This window comes from Chelonoidis abingdonii, chromosome 9 (assembly GCF_003597395.2).
Source record: "Chelonoidis abingdonii isolate Lonesome George chromosome 9, CheloAbing_2.0, whole genome shotgun sequence".
Lineage (NCBI taxonomy): Eukaryota > Metazoa > Chordata > Testudines > Testudinidae > Chelonoidis > Chelonoidis abingdonii.
The window spans coordinates 49,352,979-49,370,343 of record NC_133777.1 but is presented as its reverse complement, the minus strand read 5'-3'; the positions used below and the strand labels follow the sequence as shown (position 1 = coordinate 49,370,343).

The 17,365-nt window shown below is 45.7% G+C and overlaps 1 protein-coding gene across 2 annotated transcripts in view; it reads right to left on the bottom strand.

Moving 5' to 3' along the window:
• PEAK1 (pseudopodium enriched atypical kinase 1) overlaps positions 1–17,365 on the bottom strand; it is a 235,539-nt gene that overhangs the window by 73,385 nt on the left and 144,789 nt on the right. The window lies entirely within an intron of this gene.

Below are 17,365 nucleotides of genomic sequence, written 5' to 3'. Positions count from 1 at the left end.
CGTACTTATAGACTCATAGACTCATAGGTCAGAAGGGACCAATATGATCACTCTAGTCTGACCTCCTGCACAAGGCAGGCCACAGAACCCTACCCATACACATTTATAACAACCCCGAACCCATGACTGAGTTATTGAAATCCTCAAAATTGAGATTTGAAGACCTCAACTGCAGGAATCCACCAGCAAGCGACCCATGCCCCACGCTGCAGAGGAAGGCGAAAAACCTCCAGGGCCCCTGCCATCCGCCCTGGAGGAAAATTCCTTCCCACCCCAATATGGCGATCAGCTAAACCCTGAGCATGTGGGCAAGACTCACCAGCCAGCACCAAGAAAGAATTCTCTGCAGTAACTCAGTTCCCATCCCATCCAACATCCCTCACAGACCATGAGCAGACTTATCTGCCGATAATCCAAAATCAATTGCCCAAATTAAACTATCCATCATAACATCCCCTCCATATACTTATCAAGCTTAGTCTTAAAGCCAGATAAGTCTTTTGCCCCCACTACTTCCTCGGAAGCTGTTCCAGACTTCACTCCCCTAATGGTTTTTAGAAACCCTTCGTCTAATTTCAAGTCTAAACTTCCTAATATCCAGTTTGTACCCATTCATCCTCGTGCCTACATTAGTACTAAACTTAAATAATTCCCTCCTCCTCTAACGTTAATCCCCCTGATATATTTATATAGAGCAAGCATATCCCCCCGGAGCCTTCTTTTGGCCAGGCTAAACAAGCCAAGCTCTTTGAAGTTCTCCTTTCATAAGGCAGATTTTTCCATTCCTCGGATATCCTAGTAGCCCGTCTCTGAACCCGTTCCAGTTTGAAATTCATCCTCTTAAAATGGGACACCAGCAACTGCACACAATATTCCAGGTGGGGTCTCACCAGCGCGTATATACGGCACTAACACCTCCTTCTCCTTGCTGGAAAACCTCGCCCGAGTGCATCCTAAAACCGCATTTGCTTTTTTAACAGCCATATCACATTGGCGGCTCATAGTCATCCGCTATCAACAATACCCCAAGGTCTTCTCCTCTCCCGTTTTCCAACTGATGCGTCCCAACGTATATCTAAATTCTTATTATTAATCCTAAGTGCATGACCTGCACTTTTCACTATTATATTCATCCTATTACTATTACTCCAGTGTACAAGGTGGTCCAGATCTTCTAATAGTATCGCCGGTCCTTCTCCGTGTTACTTGAGGGTATACTTGAGGTATAAGCGCTCCAAGCCCTTGAGGAACCTCGAAACCATAGTGTGTGAGAACACGAACGACCACCTTCGCCTGGGTGGAAGGTAGAGATGGCTGCAAAGTGTACCCTCAGTGATGATACTGCTAGGCCCTGCTGTTTGAGACCCCAGAGGTAGTCCAAAATAAAGGGATCGAGACCTCAGTGGGAGTAAGATTAAGCGTTTCGCACCAGCAGGAGAAACGCTTCCACTTGGCAGGTACGTTGACGGGTGGAAGGCTCCTGCTACCCAGGAAAACTTATCGTACTGATTCAGAGCAATGTAACTCTGACTGGTGCAGCCACGCCGTAAGTGAAGAGCCTTCAGGTCCGGGTGGCAAAGCCTGCCGTGGTCCTGAGTAATGAGGTCTGGGTGGAGTGGCAGGGTAATTGGGTTGGCTACCGAGAGGTCGAGCAATGTGGTGTACCAGTGCTGCCTGGGGCACGTGGAGCGATCATGATGATGTGCGCTCTGTCCCTGTGGAGTTTCAGCAGGACCTTGTGAACCAGCGAGAATGGTGGGAAGGCATAACGGAGCTGGCTCTCCATGGCTTCAGGAAAGCGTCCGAGATCGATCCCAGGGAGAGACCTTAGAAGGAGCAGAACATCTGGCATTTCCTGTTCTCGTAGGAAGCGAATAGGTCTATGTGGGAAAATCCCCACTTCTGGAAAAAGAATGCATAACGTCCAGGTGGATCGACCACTGTGAGACAGGAAAGACCTGCTGAGTCGATCCGCCAGGGTGTTCCGAATGCCTGGAGAAAGGACGCTACCAGATCTACTGAGTGGGCTATGCAAAAGTCCCAGAGTTGGATGGCCTCCTGACAAAGGGGGGAGGACCGTGTCCCTCACTGTTGTTTTATGTAGTACATGGCCGTTGTGTTGTCTCTAAACACTGAGACACAACGGCTCGCAACTGTTGCTGGAATGCCTGGCACACCAGGCAGACTGCTCTCCAGTTCTCGGACATTTATGTGTATAGCCAGCTCCTGAGAAGAGCAGGCCTTGAGTACGAAGGTGACCGAGGTGACACCCAGCGAGAGATGACGCGTCCGTCGTCAGGGACATTGAGGGTTGAGACGGATGGAACGGCATCCCTGCACACACCAGGGAGGGAGTTAGCCACCATTCTAGGAGCCTAGGGTGCTCGAGGGAATGGTGACTATCGTGTCTATTGGGTCCCTGACCGGCACGGTATACCGAGTTGAGCCAAACTTGGAGAGGACGGAGGCGAGCCTGCGTGTTTGTTACAAACGTGCAGAAAGCAATGTGACCACAGGAGACCGAGACAAGTGCGAGCTGAGGTCATCGGGAAATTCTGTAGACCTCGGATGATTGTTGCCATCGCCTGAAACCGTGGCTGTGGTAGCAGGCTCTGGCTAGATTGGAGTCCAGGATAGCTCCTAGAAAGTCTAACCTCTGCGTGGGAACCAGAGTGGATTTTTCTATATTGATCATCAGGCCTAGACGTGTGAATAGGTCCTTGACGATGCCCACATGCTGAGTGACTTGTGTCTCAGAGGCCCCTCGGATGAGCCAATCATCCAGATACGGAAAAATGTGTATCCGACGTCGGCGGAGGTAGGCGGCGTCTACGGCCATACACTTTATAAAATACCCTTGGGGCTGCAGAAAGGCCAAATGGCAGGACTATAAACTGGAAGTGCTGATGGTTGGCTACAAAGCGGAGGTATCTCCTGTGCGGAGGAAAGATGGCGATATGAAAGTACGCGTCCTTCATATCGAGGGCGGCATACCAGTCTCCAGGATCCAAGGATGGGATAATGGCCCCCAGGGATACCATGCGGAACTTCAACTTTATCATAAACTGGTTGAGTCCTCGCAAGTCTAGGATAGGTCTGAGACCTCCCTTCGACTTGGGGATTAGGAAATAACGAGAGTAAAACCCCTTGCCCCTTTTGCCCATCGGTACCTCCTCTATAGCTCCTATGGCGAGGAGTGTCTGCACCTCTTGTAAGAAGAATTGCTCGTGAGAGGGGTCCCTGAAGAGGGACAGGGTTGGAGGGTGGGAGGGCAGAGTTGAAATAAATTGGAGGTAGTACCCATACTCCACCGTGCGTAGGACCCAGCGATCTGAAGTTAACTGGGACCATGCCGGGAGGAATTAGGAGAGATGGTTGGAGAAGGGAGGAGAGGGATCCTGGCCTGTAACTGGTACGCCGCCCTCGGGCGCACCTTCAAAAGTTCGTCTTTGGTCCCAGTGGTGGCTTCGAGGGACTTTGATTTTGGCCCCCTTGGGATCCTGATGGTCGTCTGCGACCACCTCGGTTGCGCCGCCTGCCGAAGTCCTGTCTTTGTCTAGGCACAGAGTATGGGCGGTGAGGCTGGGGACAGAAAGGCCTGCGTTGGGTCACCGGCGTATGCATGCCGAGAGAGCGCATTATGACCCTGTTGTCCTTCAGGCTTTGCAGCCTGGGGTCAGTCTTTTCCGAGAAGAGCCTTTTACCATCAAATGGTAAGTCCTGAATGGTGTACTGCAGCTCCGGTGGGAGGTTTGAAACCTGAAGCCCTGAGATGCGCCTCATGGCAGCACCTGAGGCCAGAGTCCTGGCTGCTGAGTCTGCTGCATTCAACGAGGCCTGGAGGGAAGTTCTGGCCACCTTTTTCCCTTCCTCCCAAGAGGGCAGCAAACTCTTGGCAGGAGTCTTCAGGGAGAAGCTCAGTAAACTTACCCATCGCCACTCAGGTGTTATAATTATAGCGGCTAAGCAAGGCTTGTTGATTTGCCACCCGGAGCTGTAGGGCCCCTGCCGAGTACACCTTGCAGCTGAGTAGGTCCATTCACCTAGCCTCCTTTGATTTCAGGGCTGGCACCTACTGGCCGTGGCATTCCCTCTAATTAATGGACTGGACGACTAGTCAGCAGGGAGGACGATGGACATACAAGTACTCGTACCCTTTAGAGAGCACCATATATTTACACTCGACTCCCCTGGCCGCAGGAGGGATAGAGGCTGGGGACTGCCATACAGTATCGGCATTCGCCTGGATGGTCCAAATAAGCAGTACGGCCACTCTAGTGGGGGCATCCGCCAATAGAATGTCCACTACCGGGTCCTCTACCTCCGGGACCTCCTTCACCTGGAGGTTCATATTGAGTGCTATCCTCCTTAGGAGGTCCTGATGGGCTCTCAGGTCGATTGGAGAAGGGCTCGAGGAGGATGTTCCTGCCACTGCCTCATATGGAGAAGAGGAAGAGGAGATGCCAGCAACAAGCGGGTCCTGGGTGGCCTGTTGCTCATGGGCGATCTCCTGCTCCAGAGGAACCTGGTGAGTTAACTGGGGCTTCCTCCGCAGCAGTCGGAGGGGGACAGCTAACCGTCGCCTCTGGCACTTGGTGCTCTGATGGGACAGAGCGGGATGGAACTACTGGTATGCCTTGGGCCTGGTGGTACGCCCAAGGTGTCCAGAAAGACCACTGATGGGGTCCTTGGTCCTAGGTCCTTGGAAGACTCTGGTGGGCACATCAGAATCGCGGTCCTGAGCATAAGAGCTGTCCCCGTGGGATGACACTGATGCGCGTCTGGATAGCCATGGAGGTGCTGAAAAGCCCTGAGCAGAGTCTATATCTCTAGTGGACCTTGCCCTACTCGGCACCAGGGACCGGTACCAGGAGACGTACTGGTACCGGGACCTGCGACCGAAGCGGTGCTGGGAGGTCGACCGAGATCTCGAGGCTCGACATCGGGAGCGACTACAGGAGTCATGGTGCCTGAAGCGGTGCCGGGAGCTGGAACGGTGCCAAGACCAGTGGGCCGGCAAATGGGATAACGACCGGTGCCGCGAGTGCAACCGGTACCAAGGAGGAGAACGGTACCAGGACTGCGAGCGGCATCGGGAGCGCCAAATGGACCTGGAGCGTCTGCGGGACCGTGATCGTGAACGGTGCCGCTCTGCTGTGCCGACAGAGGACGGTCTTATTAAGGCAGGCTTGCCGATAGACTGTATTACCCGCACCAGCGGTGCTGGGGGTTGAGGCAGCGTCGACTCTGTCATGACAATCAGATCCCTCGCTGTTGAGAATGTCTCCGGCGTGGAGGGAATAGTAAGCTCAACCACGGCAAGTGCCGGGTAGCTGTCAGGTACCGGACTCGACGGCCCTCGTGGGACTGGAATTGATGGTGCCGACGTCGTCGGTGCCAGGTGATCCGACTTAGACAAGCTCTCTGGCTGCAGTGCAGGTGGCACGGAAGCAGCAGGAGTCTTAGGCTTTCTCGACCTCGGGGAAAGGGAGTGGTGCCGAGTCGACTTCGGTGCCGGCAACGGCTGGTGCCGAGAAGCCTTGGCAGTACCGGCATGATCCGGTGCTGAGGAGGTGCTTCTGCCCACCGATTGACCAGTGCTCGGTGCCGAAGGCGAAGGGGTAAGAGCCGCCTCCATGAGAGCTGCTTTAGCCGAAAGTCCCGCTCCTTTTTTGTTCTCGGCTTAAAAGCCTTGCAAATGTGACACTTATCTGTCAGGTGAGATTCCCTGAGGCACTTAAGGCAGGAGTCATGTGGATCTCCTGTCGGCATCGACTTATGACAGGCTGAGCACAGTTTGAAACCCGGTGAACCGGGCATTGGCCCCAGCATCGGGTGAGGGGAAGGGGCTAATCCCCGAACCCCTCTTAACTATACACTAACTATGAACAATAAAAATTAACTATAACTATATAACTTTGAACTATATACACAACAAAACAACTAGAGAACTACGAGTAGTAGAGGCGTGGAGGGTCAGTGAAACCGCACGTCCTAACTGTTCCAACGACCAATCGGCACAGCTAAGGGGCGTAGAATGAACTGAGTGGATGTCGCAGGGTATATATCGTGGCGCCATAGCGGCGCCACTCAGGGGCTCCAGCTGACCATCGGACGTGATGCTAGGTAAAAATTCTTCCAGACGACGTGCACCGACCGGGCACAACCTAACTGGACTGGGATATAACGCAAGCACGTTAGAAGAAAGAAAATGAATTTACGGGGAAATTCATTTATACTAGTACATCTTTTCTTAAAAATGCCTGCCCCCCCTCATCCTCTTGATTCCCGACACCATAACTACAAAGTATTTCATGGTTAACAGGAATAAGTGCGCAAATTGGAGAGCTGGCTGATAATTGCACATATCATTCATGCCAGGGAAAATGGGCGAAAAGAGAGGTTCCCTACCTGCGGTAACATGCCAGGGAACAAATTAATCCAAACACATAGACCCTTGGCTGAAGTTCATCAACTTACTTTTTTTTTCGTCTGCTGACTGCTCGTCATTCATTCAGCTGCAAATTGCGAAGCTCCAAGCTCCTCTCTATTCTGAATTAATATGACTCAGGGAAGCGAGAACAATTTACTGTGACGCGCCTGAGCCAAATTTTGAACCACCTGAAACCCTGTATATAATCGGAAAATCACTTTAGACAGCGCGTTCAGAAACAACCCCAGACAAGCCTCCCTATTTCAGCACTTCAGTGGTACTGGATAGGTTATCGAGTCCGATTTTTCCTAGTACATAGGAAAAGAACATGTTCTGTTATGAATGCTCAGGTACATTTCTGGTACATTTGAAATCGAATATATGAAGTTGCAAACTCAGGACAGAAAGCTAAAAAATTAAGCAATAAAAGGAGACCCAATTGACAAGTGGCTGGTAACATTTAGATGATTTACACTAGCATTAAGATCATGGAAAACTGGGCTAGAGAAGGACGAATTTAGCTCTGTCCCAGCAATGCGTGCAACTGTTGATCTTTTGTATGTGCTCAGACATATATCTTTGTACCAACTTGTGTTTACAAATTATGCTAGCAACAATACAGCGGTTAAATCAGTTACATTATCCTGGTATACTATTATTAATTGCTTATAAGGTATTTATGCCTCATTTTTACAGTTGATGCTTTTAGGCAATCTCTCACTGTATAGAAATGGGAATGTCAGTTGCCAGCAACTTTAATCACTTGTGTCATTAGACCATCTCTGAAGAGTTAGGAAATAGAATGGTTAAAAAGTGGTCAGCAGCAGTCTGCATTTAGCTGTGGCTATCGTTACCACGACAGTGATAAATTCGGAATTAGCTTAACCGATTTTATAACAGATATTATAAGTCGATGTCTGCACTTCCACGACTAGGCAATTAATCTCGGGGTGGGGATGCGTCATGATCCGAGCTAGCATCGATTTCTGGAGCAGTTGCACTGTGGGTAGCTCTGTAAAATAATAGGGCCATAATGTCGATTTCCGCCCACACTAACACTATTCCGATATAGTAATATCGATTTTAGCATTACTCCTCTCGTTTTGTAGGAGTATAGAAATCGATTTAAAGAGCCCTTTAAATTGATATAAAGAGCAGTGTAGTGTGGACGGGTGCAGCGTTAAATCGATTTAACAGCGTAGTGTAGACCAGGCCTGTGTTGCTAGCAAGTGCTACCAAAGAAGGGTGTCTCATTTCCGTAGAATTCACTGAAATACATGCTGGTATCTAAATGTATAAACACATATATTATTTATAAGGATCTATTACAGTGCTTAAAACTAATGGAAATACAAAACAAAAGGCTAAATTCTTAAATAAACCAGTGTAAATCCTGAATAATTTCATTAATTTCAAGCTTTAAACTGGTAACAATAGATAAGAATCTGTCCCAAGGTTCCTGTCCTGAAGAACACTCAGTCAATAAACATGTAAAGTATAATGAATACAGACACCAGTCAGGGAAGTTGTGTGTGGACATTGGTGCACATGTATTTCATTGAACAGACAGGCTTTTAGGAGTGATTTGCAGAAGAGATCAAATGATAATGTTTAGCAGACTCAACTGAGAACAGAGTTAGTTTTAGAGCTGGTGTTACAACTATCTGTGGCCTTTGGCAAGTCACAACTTCTCTGTCTCAGTTGTAAAATGGAAATAACTTACTGCCCAGTGGTCTTATGAGACAGTCAATTTTTTTTTTTTTAAGGGTCTTACCTCTTCAGAGTGCTATACAAAGTGTTAAGTATTATCAAAGTGCTCAGTGTGCAGTGACAATGAAGTAATTTGTGCAGGGGAACACCAAACCGTTTTTGCATTAGCAGTAGGATCAATTGGCTTGCAAAGTGCTCTCTGGGGCCACTCAGGTGCTTTGTAGAGTACCACTGTTTAAGCTGGAGCCATTAAACGGTTTCTTACAATGCTACATTGTAAGAAAATTGGGGCAAAAGTTCTTTGTGCAATGTAGTTGGCAAATTCTTTGTCTTACAGTTTTCTGCGATTCAAATATTCATGCTGTATCAAAAATTAATCTCATTGTTATCTGCATACCTTGTAACACAAGAGTAAGTAACAAGGCATTCATCATGGTATTTTGTTGCATCCAACATGTGGAAATGAATGAAACTAAAAGGACTGTGAAAATCCCCACTGTCTTGAAACTAATCTGGCCTCTATTAGCCTGCAATCAAATTAACACTAAGTAAATCCAAGCATAACTTCCAGTACATTACAAATATTTTATAATGTGCATACCATGACAGCAATGAAAGCAGTAAAGTATGGCCTTGTTAAATCGTAGGAAAGTTCCTATAAATATTAATGTACAGCATGTATGCTCTATTTAATCAATTCTTAAAACCACAAACCTACTACCAAAAAAAAGGAAATCAGTGTTGCTTCCTCAATTCTATGGAGTTCAAGGCCACTTAAAATAACAGGCAAGCAATGGTCTGTAGATTAGAAGTGGCATAAACTGAAATGTACTACCAAAAGAACACTTTTCAGTTTGACTTCTTGTCATTACACTTAAAGTTAAATATTTGGAAACTATTTAAAAAAAACTAGAAGAACTTTTTACATTAATTTTAGTTTAAAAAATTGAAGCATACAAATTCATAATCAAATGGACTTATCTGTCAATTTCTAATAAAATTGCCTGGAGGCAGAATTAGGTGTTTATACTTTCCTCTGTCACTAAAAGTCCATTATTAACAAATGAACTTAAAACTTCATATTAATGAAAGTAGGTGTCATCACTGTTACAATGGCAATGCCCTGTGCAACTCAGAAATTCAATCCAGCAACACACAGCTGTTCTAGGCTAAAATAGCAAGCCTGTAAATCCCACCATCACCCTCCTGGAAGTGCTGCATTTGCGACTATAGTCTATGGCATGCAGACTCTTGATTCATTGTTGATTAAAGCTCTGTGTCCTAAAGTTTGTCTGATTTTACTATGAATTAATATAGATTACTATAAATGCTGATGGTATGAATGTCAATTCACAAGTGGTGACAACATGAGAAGGAGTTAGAAAATGTGGCAAAATAGCTTTTAAACAAACAGAAGCCACAGTCGAAGCAGCAGGAGCAATGAAGGAGGACCCTGTGCCAGCAGGGCCTGCCTGTAAATTTCTCTCCATCCCTCAAACCAAACCAGTGACCTTCTCCACAGTGCCAGCAAGAGGAGTGTTCTGTGTCTGTGACATTTTTATGTTTGCAGTTTTGAAATTCACGCCCTAAGCATTTGTATAAAAAGTAAAGACTGCTGTACTGTGGTTCCAAAAACAAGTTCTTCTCCATTCCAAGCATTAGAGTCACAGGTTGCCCTTTCTCCTTATACACCTCTACCCCAGTATAACGCTGTCCTCAGGAGCCAAAAAATCTTACCGTTTTATAGGTGAAACCACGTTATATCAAACTTGCTTTGATCCGCCGGAGCGCGCAGTTCCGCCTTTCCCCCCCTCCCCCAGTGCCGTGTTATATCTGAATGCATGTTATATCGGGGTAGAGGTGTAGTACTAATCAAAGGTGGCCTAAGAAGAGTTTCTAATGATTTCCTTTCTAATCCTTCATATTCTGGGACATCCCCTCCCTTAGGGCTGGTCTACATTACCTGCAGGATTGACGGGCAGCAATCGATCCAGCAGGGGTTGATTTATTGACCACCGAGCGCTCTCCTGTCGACTCCCGTACTCCACTGTAGCGAGAGGCGCAGGCGGAGTCGATAGGGGACCGTCAGCTGTTGACTCCCCGCAGCACTAGATCTAAGTATGTCAACTTCAGCTATGTTATTCATGTAGCTGAAGTTGCATAACTTAGATCAATATCCCCCGTTAGTGTAGACCAGACCTTAGTTGACACAATCGCCTGTACTGGCTGAGCAGAAAGGCAAAAGGCCTCTTTAGAGTTTAGTGTGTATAAGTAGGGCCCTACCTACAATAATGCCACCCCAATACAACAAGGGTATGTCTGCACTGCAATAAAAGACCCATGGATGGCCTGGCTCATGAGGCTTGGGCTGTAAAATTGCAGCACAGATGTCTGGGCTTGGGCTGCAATATGAATATGTTCTCATGTTATTATTAGAAGGAAACAAAGCAAACTGGACTGTGTTGTTGCCTTCTTACCGCCCTAAGGGAAGCTACTGCTTGGACCTGGGTTTTGTCATTTTTACTATATCCAGTCTGTTTTGCTTTATCATTATGTTGTCTTGAATGCCAATAGCCAAACATATAATCTATGAATACTTTTCTGCAAGATGCTTCTATTTACATTAAACATCCAATGAGACAGAACATTTAAACAATGAACAACAGAATCTGCAGTAAAGTCTCCATTTATAGCAGATCAATCAACTAAGCTTTTTCTGGATATTGTTAAAATGTCACATACACTCTAAATGTTACAAATGGCTCTAATAATGTCTCAGAATTACTTTTGTAAATGCTGTTATGGAAAGAGGTTTGAGGGTTATACATCAGGCCCCACCAAATTCACGGCCCATTTTGGTCAATTTCACAGCCATAGGATTTTAAAAATGGTAAATTTCATTATTTCAGCTATTTAATTCTGAAATTTCACAGTGTTGTAATTATAGGGATCCTGACCCAAAAAAAGAGGTGTATGTGTGTGTGTAGGTGGGGCAGTTTGCAAAGTTTTGTAGGGTGGGTTGCGGTAGGGCTAACATTACTTCTGCATTGCTGTTGGTGGCAGTGCTGCCTTCAGAGCTGGGCAGCTGGAGAGTGGTGGCTGCTGGCTGGGAGCCCAGCTCTGAAGGCAGAGCTGCCACCAGCAGTAGCACAGAAGTAAGGATGGCATAGTATGGTATTGCCACCCTTACTTCTGCACTGCTCCCTGCAGAGCTGGGCACCTGACCAACAACCACTGCTCTCTGGCCATCCAGCTCTGAAGGCAACGCAGAAGTAAGGGTGGCAATACCACGACCCCCTTGCAATTCCCGTTTGGGTCAGGACCCCCAATTTGAGAAACACTGGTCTCCCCCCGTGAAATCTGTACAGTATAGAGTAAAAGCACATAAAGACCAGATTTCACGGGAGGAGACCAGATTTCATGGTCCGTGACGCATCTTTCATGGCTATGAATTTGGTAGGGCCCTAGTTATACACACTAAGCTCTGAGCAAGTTGAAAGAAATTCACTTTTACCATATATATCAGGAGTAGGCAACCTATGGCACACGTGCCGAAGGCAGCACGCAAGCTGATTTTCAGTGGCACTCACACTGCCCAGGTCCTGGCCACCGCTCTGGGGGGCTCTGCATTTTATTTAATTTTAAATAAAGCTTCTTAATTAAAAACCTTATTTACTTTACATACAACATTAGTTTAGTTATATATTATAGACTTATAGAAAGAGACCTTCTAAAAACGTTAAAAAGTATTACTGGCACGCGAAACCTTAAATTAGAGTGAATAAATGAAGACTCGGCACACCACTGCTGAAAGGTTGCCGACCCCTGATATACAGTGAAAGTAGTGAATTTAAACAGGATCCTAAATATACAAAATTTAATTTCTGGATGAACTGAGGTAGTTAAAATCTCACATGCAGCTTGTCTGACTACATAATTAGGCACAATAAGTGGAGTTAAGAGGAGTTTTAACATTAACTCTGAATTTCCTGGCTTTTGTGACTTTAAATTTGACCCTTAACACTATCTCATGATAAACTTACTTTCCTGTTTTGGGTGTTTAGAAAATATACAGGAAGGTCACTGAACCACTGCAAAACTGTAAAAATATGAAATCGTTACCGACAGAGGACCACAGCTCTGCACTGTGTATATAAGCACAAGAACACTGCCTCTGTTCTCTTATAATCTAAACCCCAATTCTGCAACATGATCTAATAGGGCAGATGTTTGCACCAGTGTGATTGTGGGCTGAAACAGATATGTGCAGGTAAATGTTACACACAGGTTGAGATATCAGTTATTTAGCTACTCAGATTTTTGCTTTCCCAAAATCATCACTGGAAGATTTCAAGGAAGTTGTTTAGATAATTTTATTTTCTGTTAATAAACAGAATTCATGATTATAAAATTTACTTCTACCAGATAAACTATTTGGTAGTAGGAATTTAGTCTAATACTGTCTAAACTGCTCTCATATACAGACAACAAAAAATTGTGTTAATACAACCTTACTGGTACTTTTAGGCACACAGGCACACAAAAGAATTCCAAAAGTTAAGTTTCAATGCACAAAATTAACTGTTTCCTTGTGTGTACCCAGCGTTTTCTAGTGCTGCAAAAATGTAGGAATATGCTCAACTTTGCACAATGAGTATTCCTGTTGAACTGAATGGGATTATTCATATGTACAAATTTAAGCAAGTACCTGTCTTTATAGAAACCTAACTCTAATTTTTATGATCACATGCCATTTTTCAAACACAATCTGCAAAGGGGTGCTCATACAGTCTCAACTAGCCATGCACATCTAGGCAGATCTGAGTTTAGTAGGGGAGCGTGCACATATACACATGCACTTATCAAACGAGAAGTGTGTGTGTGTGTGGGTTACTAAATGTGACAAGATTATGTTTGCATTCATTAAACAAAAAAGCAGCAGAAGGAATATGCTTAAGCTTTTTCCCTCCACCAAATGTCACTTTTAGTAAGGGACCTGTAAGGCTGTTCTCGCCTTAAGACTGATTTCTTCTCGAATGCCTACAAGGCACTTGTAAACAAAAACAAGTTGAAGACAGTCATGCATAGTCGATATATACCCTTTACATGACAAATAAAAACCAAAAAAGTATATAATGGGCCAGATGCTTGGACTCATTCCGGTAGCATAATGAAACCTTCAAATCCACTTAACTGGCGCTTTGAGGATTTTTCCTTCACTAGAGAATACCTAGATGGTTTATTGCCACTATAGCGGTCCTACACCATCTCTGTTGTGGCCTCATAAAATCTAGGGTTAGAAGGAACCGCAAGAGTCATCTAAGTCTACCCCCCAGCCAAGATGCAGGATTTGTTTAGTCTGAACCATCCAAGATAGATGGCTATCCACTGCAGGGGGCATGGCTGCCATATATTTCCTTGAGAGTTGTGGGCTGTGGCATAAATTACAGGAGCCTTCAGGTTATCCTAATGTGAACTGGTATAAATCATCCGCAAGACTGGGAGACTGTGAAGTTGGTTTAACTTTTTTACATCGTGCCAAGAATGTGGTAAATGCTCCCAAAGATCAGGATGGATATTTGCTTTTCCCTTATGGAAGACTCCACCGCATACCCAGTGATAGTTACTTTAGAAATACCAATAGACAGATTTAGTTAGATAAATAAGACAGCAAGATCCTTGCCCCAAATACTCGTGATGGCATTCTGCACCAAAAAAATAAAAATTCTGTGCACAATATTTTAAAATTCTGCAAAATTCTGCAAATTCTATTTGTCAAATAAATGTGGAGGCTCCAGCATGGCATTGGGGAGCACAGGCCACTGGCTGCTGTGGCAAGGCATCTCTTTTCTTTCGCCAAACTTAGCATTGCCCCCTCTGGCGATGGGGGACCTATGGTAATCAGCCTCACTCAGACAAGGTTTGCCTTCCCCCTTCTGTGCTCCCTTAGTTGTATTTTCAGGATAGGCCTGAGGGTCAGCCTTAGGTGTGATCCTCCACCAAACAAAAGGAAACAGTCAAACAAAAACCCAGGGGGATACCTTTCGCTCCCCCCTTCGCTGGTTCAAGGTGTCGTCTGGTTGGTTGCCATGATGTGTGAGTCCTTCTCCTAGCAGGCACTCAGGTCTTGGCTACACTGGCGCTTTATAGCGCTCCAACTTTCTTGCTCAGGGGTGTGAAAAAATACACCCCTGAGCGCAGCAAGTTACAGCGCTGCAAAGCGCAAGTGTAAACACTGCCCCAACCCTGTAATCTAATCCCCACGAGGAGGTGGAGTACCTGCAGCGCTGGGAGAGCTCTCCCCCAGCTCTGGCGCTGCCACCACACTTGCACTTCAAAGCACTGCCGCAGGAGCACTGTACAGCTGCAAGTGTAGCCATACTCTCAGGTTTAGCTACTTTCCCTATGGGAAGGAGCACAGCCTCTCGCCCAGGAACAGCCTATTTCCCTGCTGCCTCTAGCCTAGCAGTAGCTTCTCTCTTTCTCTCCTTCTTTGCTCTCTCCAGAGGAGGGGTTTTTAAAGGCCTCAAGCAGCCTTTAATTGGATTCAGGTGTCCATAATTGACTTGAGGTAACCCCTTCTCAGCTTGTAGGAAAAGGCGCCTTTAACATTCTAGGGTTAATATATCAGCCTTCCAGGACCCTCTTGTAGCTATCTGGCCTGACTCTGTCACACTGCACAGAGGTGGGAGATCACTGTACAGCACCCCTCCGGAACACAGACTCAGCAGTGAGGCTGCACCCAACCCTGACACAGCGCAAGGACCGGACTGGCCCCAGAAACAACCTAGGGCTCTGCCAGGTGCGGGAAGGCAGGATCCAAGTGTGGAGGGGCTTAGTGTGAAGGAAATCCAGGTGTGGGAGAGAGGGTTTGTGTGGGGCAATCTGGGTGCAGATAGCTCAGTGGCAGATCCAGCTGCCAGGATGGGGGTGGGGTGTGGATCTGGATGCACAAGGGCTTGTTGGGTGATTCTGAGTGCAAAAATAACGGGACTCTGCAAGGGGGTCCAGGTGAAGGTGGGTGGGGCTCAGCAGAGGAGCTCTGGGGGTTAGTGCTCGGCAGGGGGATCTGGGAGTAGGGGGCTCAGTGGGAAGGTCCAGATGCTGTGGGAGTGGGGCTCAGTGGGGTGGGGATACAGATGCAGCTGCTTGAGGCTCAGTAGTGTGGGGATCCAGATGGCTCATCGGGGTGGTGCAGGGAGAATGGGGCTTGTCAAGGGGGGTTCTGGGTGCAGGGGGGGCTGAGGCTCAGTGGGACGGTCTGGGTATGAGGGGGTCTGGATGCATGGGAGTTGGGCGGATAGGGGAGCAGCTCCCTGTACAGAGATCCCTGCCCCTGCAGCTGAAGAGCAGTTGCAGTGCTTCCTACAGGTGGGGGAGAAGTCTGGGAGTGGGTCTGAGACACCCCCACCCTGTCTTCCCCAGCCCAGCTGGGACTAGCAGTTGAGCCCAGCACAGGAGAGGAGCTATCAGCTGGGTCTTCCCTAGTCCCACCCACTGCCACACAGTGATTTATCTCTCTGATGGCTGTCTTGGGCACACGAAACACTACTGCTGGAGAGGGTTGCATGACCGCTATTGTGGCTTCCCTTTGCTTCCCCATTAGAAAGTTATTTTTCTGCAGGGAAGCAAAGAATTCTGTGAGGGACACAAATTCTGCATATGCACAGTGGCACAGAATTCACCCAGGAATATCCAAAGACTAAAACTTATTGCAAGAGATGCAGTAATGTGAAAACTTGATAACCTTGGTGGTGAACTGGAATAAAAGGTTGATAGGCTGCATAGGGCATAGCAGGCAATGGCAACTTGCATACTGAATGGAGAAGAGCCAGCTGATCTGATTTTCTAAGTTAAGAAATTCATAGCTGCATGTGCCAAAATCCTAGTGGTAGAAATTCAGTGTTATTTGAGAAATATATTACTGTTTGTATGTTACAGAAACTGAGAAAAATTGGAAAGCTATAGATTCTATGAATAAAAAGAAATTGTCCAAAACACATGAAACAATCCAGCCCTAATTAGAAACAGCTGGAGACCGCTCTCTTTTAAGTGACATTTGGATCAATAACCAAATACTCACTGTTGCACAGTTGCAGACACCAAGTATATGTAAATATCAATATCATTCACATGCTCTAGGTTATTTATTGTCCCAAATGGTGATATGAAACAACGTACAATATTACCAGTTTAAAAAAAAAAAAATCTTTAGATCGTATCAGTGATACCTAGGATAATTTTTAAATAAGGATTGCTTCTCATTCTACTAGCTTGGTGCTCACATACCATTTCAACATTAGAAAAAGTAATTTTCACACAGCTCATTGATAATGCTTAACAGTTCAAAAATTAGAGTGAGTCTTCATGTCTCTTGCATAAATATAAATCCACTCAGTCCAATCCTTAAAGTTATGCATGTCCAAGGTTGTATTAATAACCTGATAGGTTCTGAAACTAAATGTTTATATGCCCAATTTATTTCTTACCAGAGCATGCCAGCTGTAAGGCTATTTTTGTACTTTTCACCATTTTACATAAAGTTACCCCAAGAGAAAAAAGACAGCTTTGGAAAAAGATCAAATCATTGACTAAGCTATTGGGCTCTGGAAAGATTATTATAAATAACAGACACTCAGCACATTTAATTCAGAATGTTCGGAAATCAAGAGCGTTAATTTGTTAATATTGCATGAGAAAAAACAGTGACATGCCATCACCTGAGAATGGAATCTTCTACACACTTACTAAAATACTTAAAAGTTTGTGAATTTGAAGTATGTATGTATGTATGTATGCATGCATCATCTTACACTGTTAAGGGGCTGGACATGATATTCTGTAATAGGCCTTTTTAGTCTCTACATTTCTAAGGTTTATTTTGTTTATAGCAGAAGTAGAAGAACTATTCTGTTCTTGGGCTTAACCCCACTGAGCTGTATTTTGTGCACCCAACCTGCTCATCTTGGATTCAGTTGTTACATTTCATTTCAATCATGAGATGACATTTTGAACATTAAGATGCATCTTCAAAGACATAAGAATCTATGAAAATATATAGAACTGATTTAGCAAATTTCTGCTGTGCACTCTTTCCTCACCCTGAACTGGGGTACGTCCTCCTAAACCATTCTCTGAAAACCAGCAATTATTTCAGGAACATTTATTGTGCCTAAAACCTTTTCATAAATCACAATCCTGTTCGCTTCATAAACCTCTGCC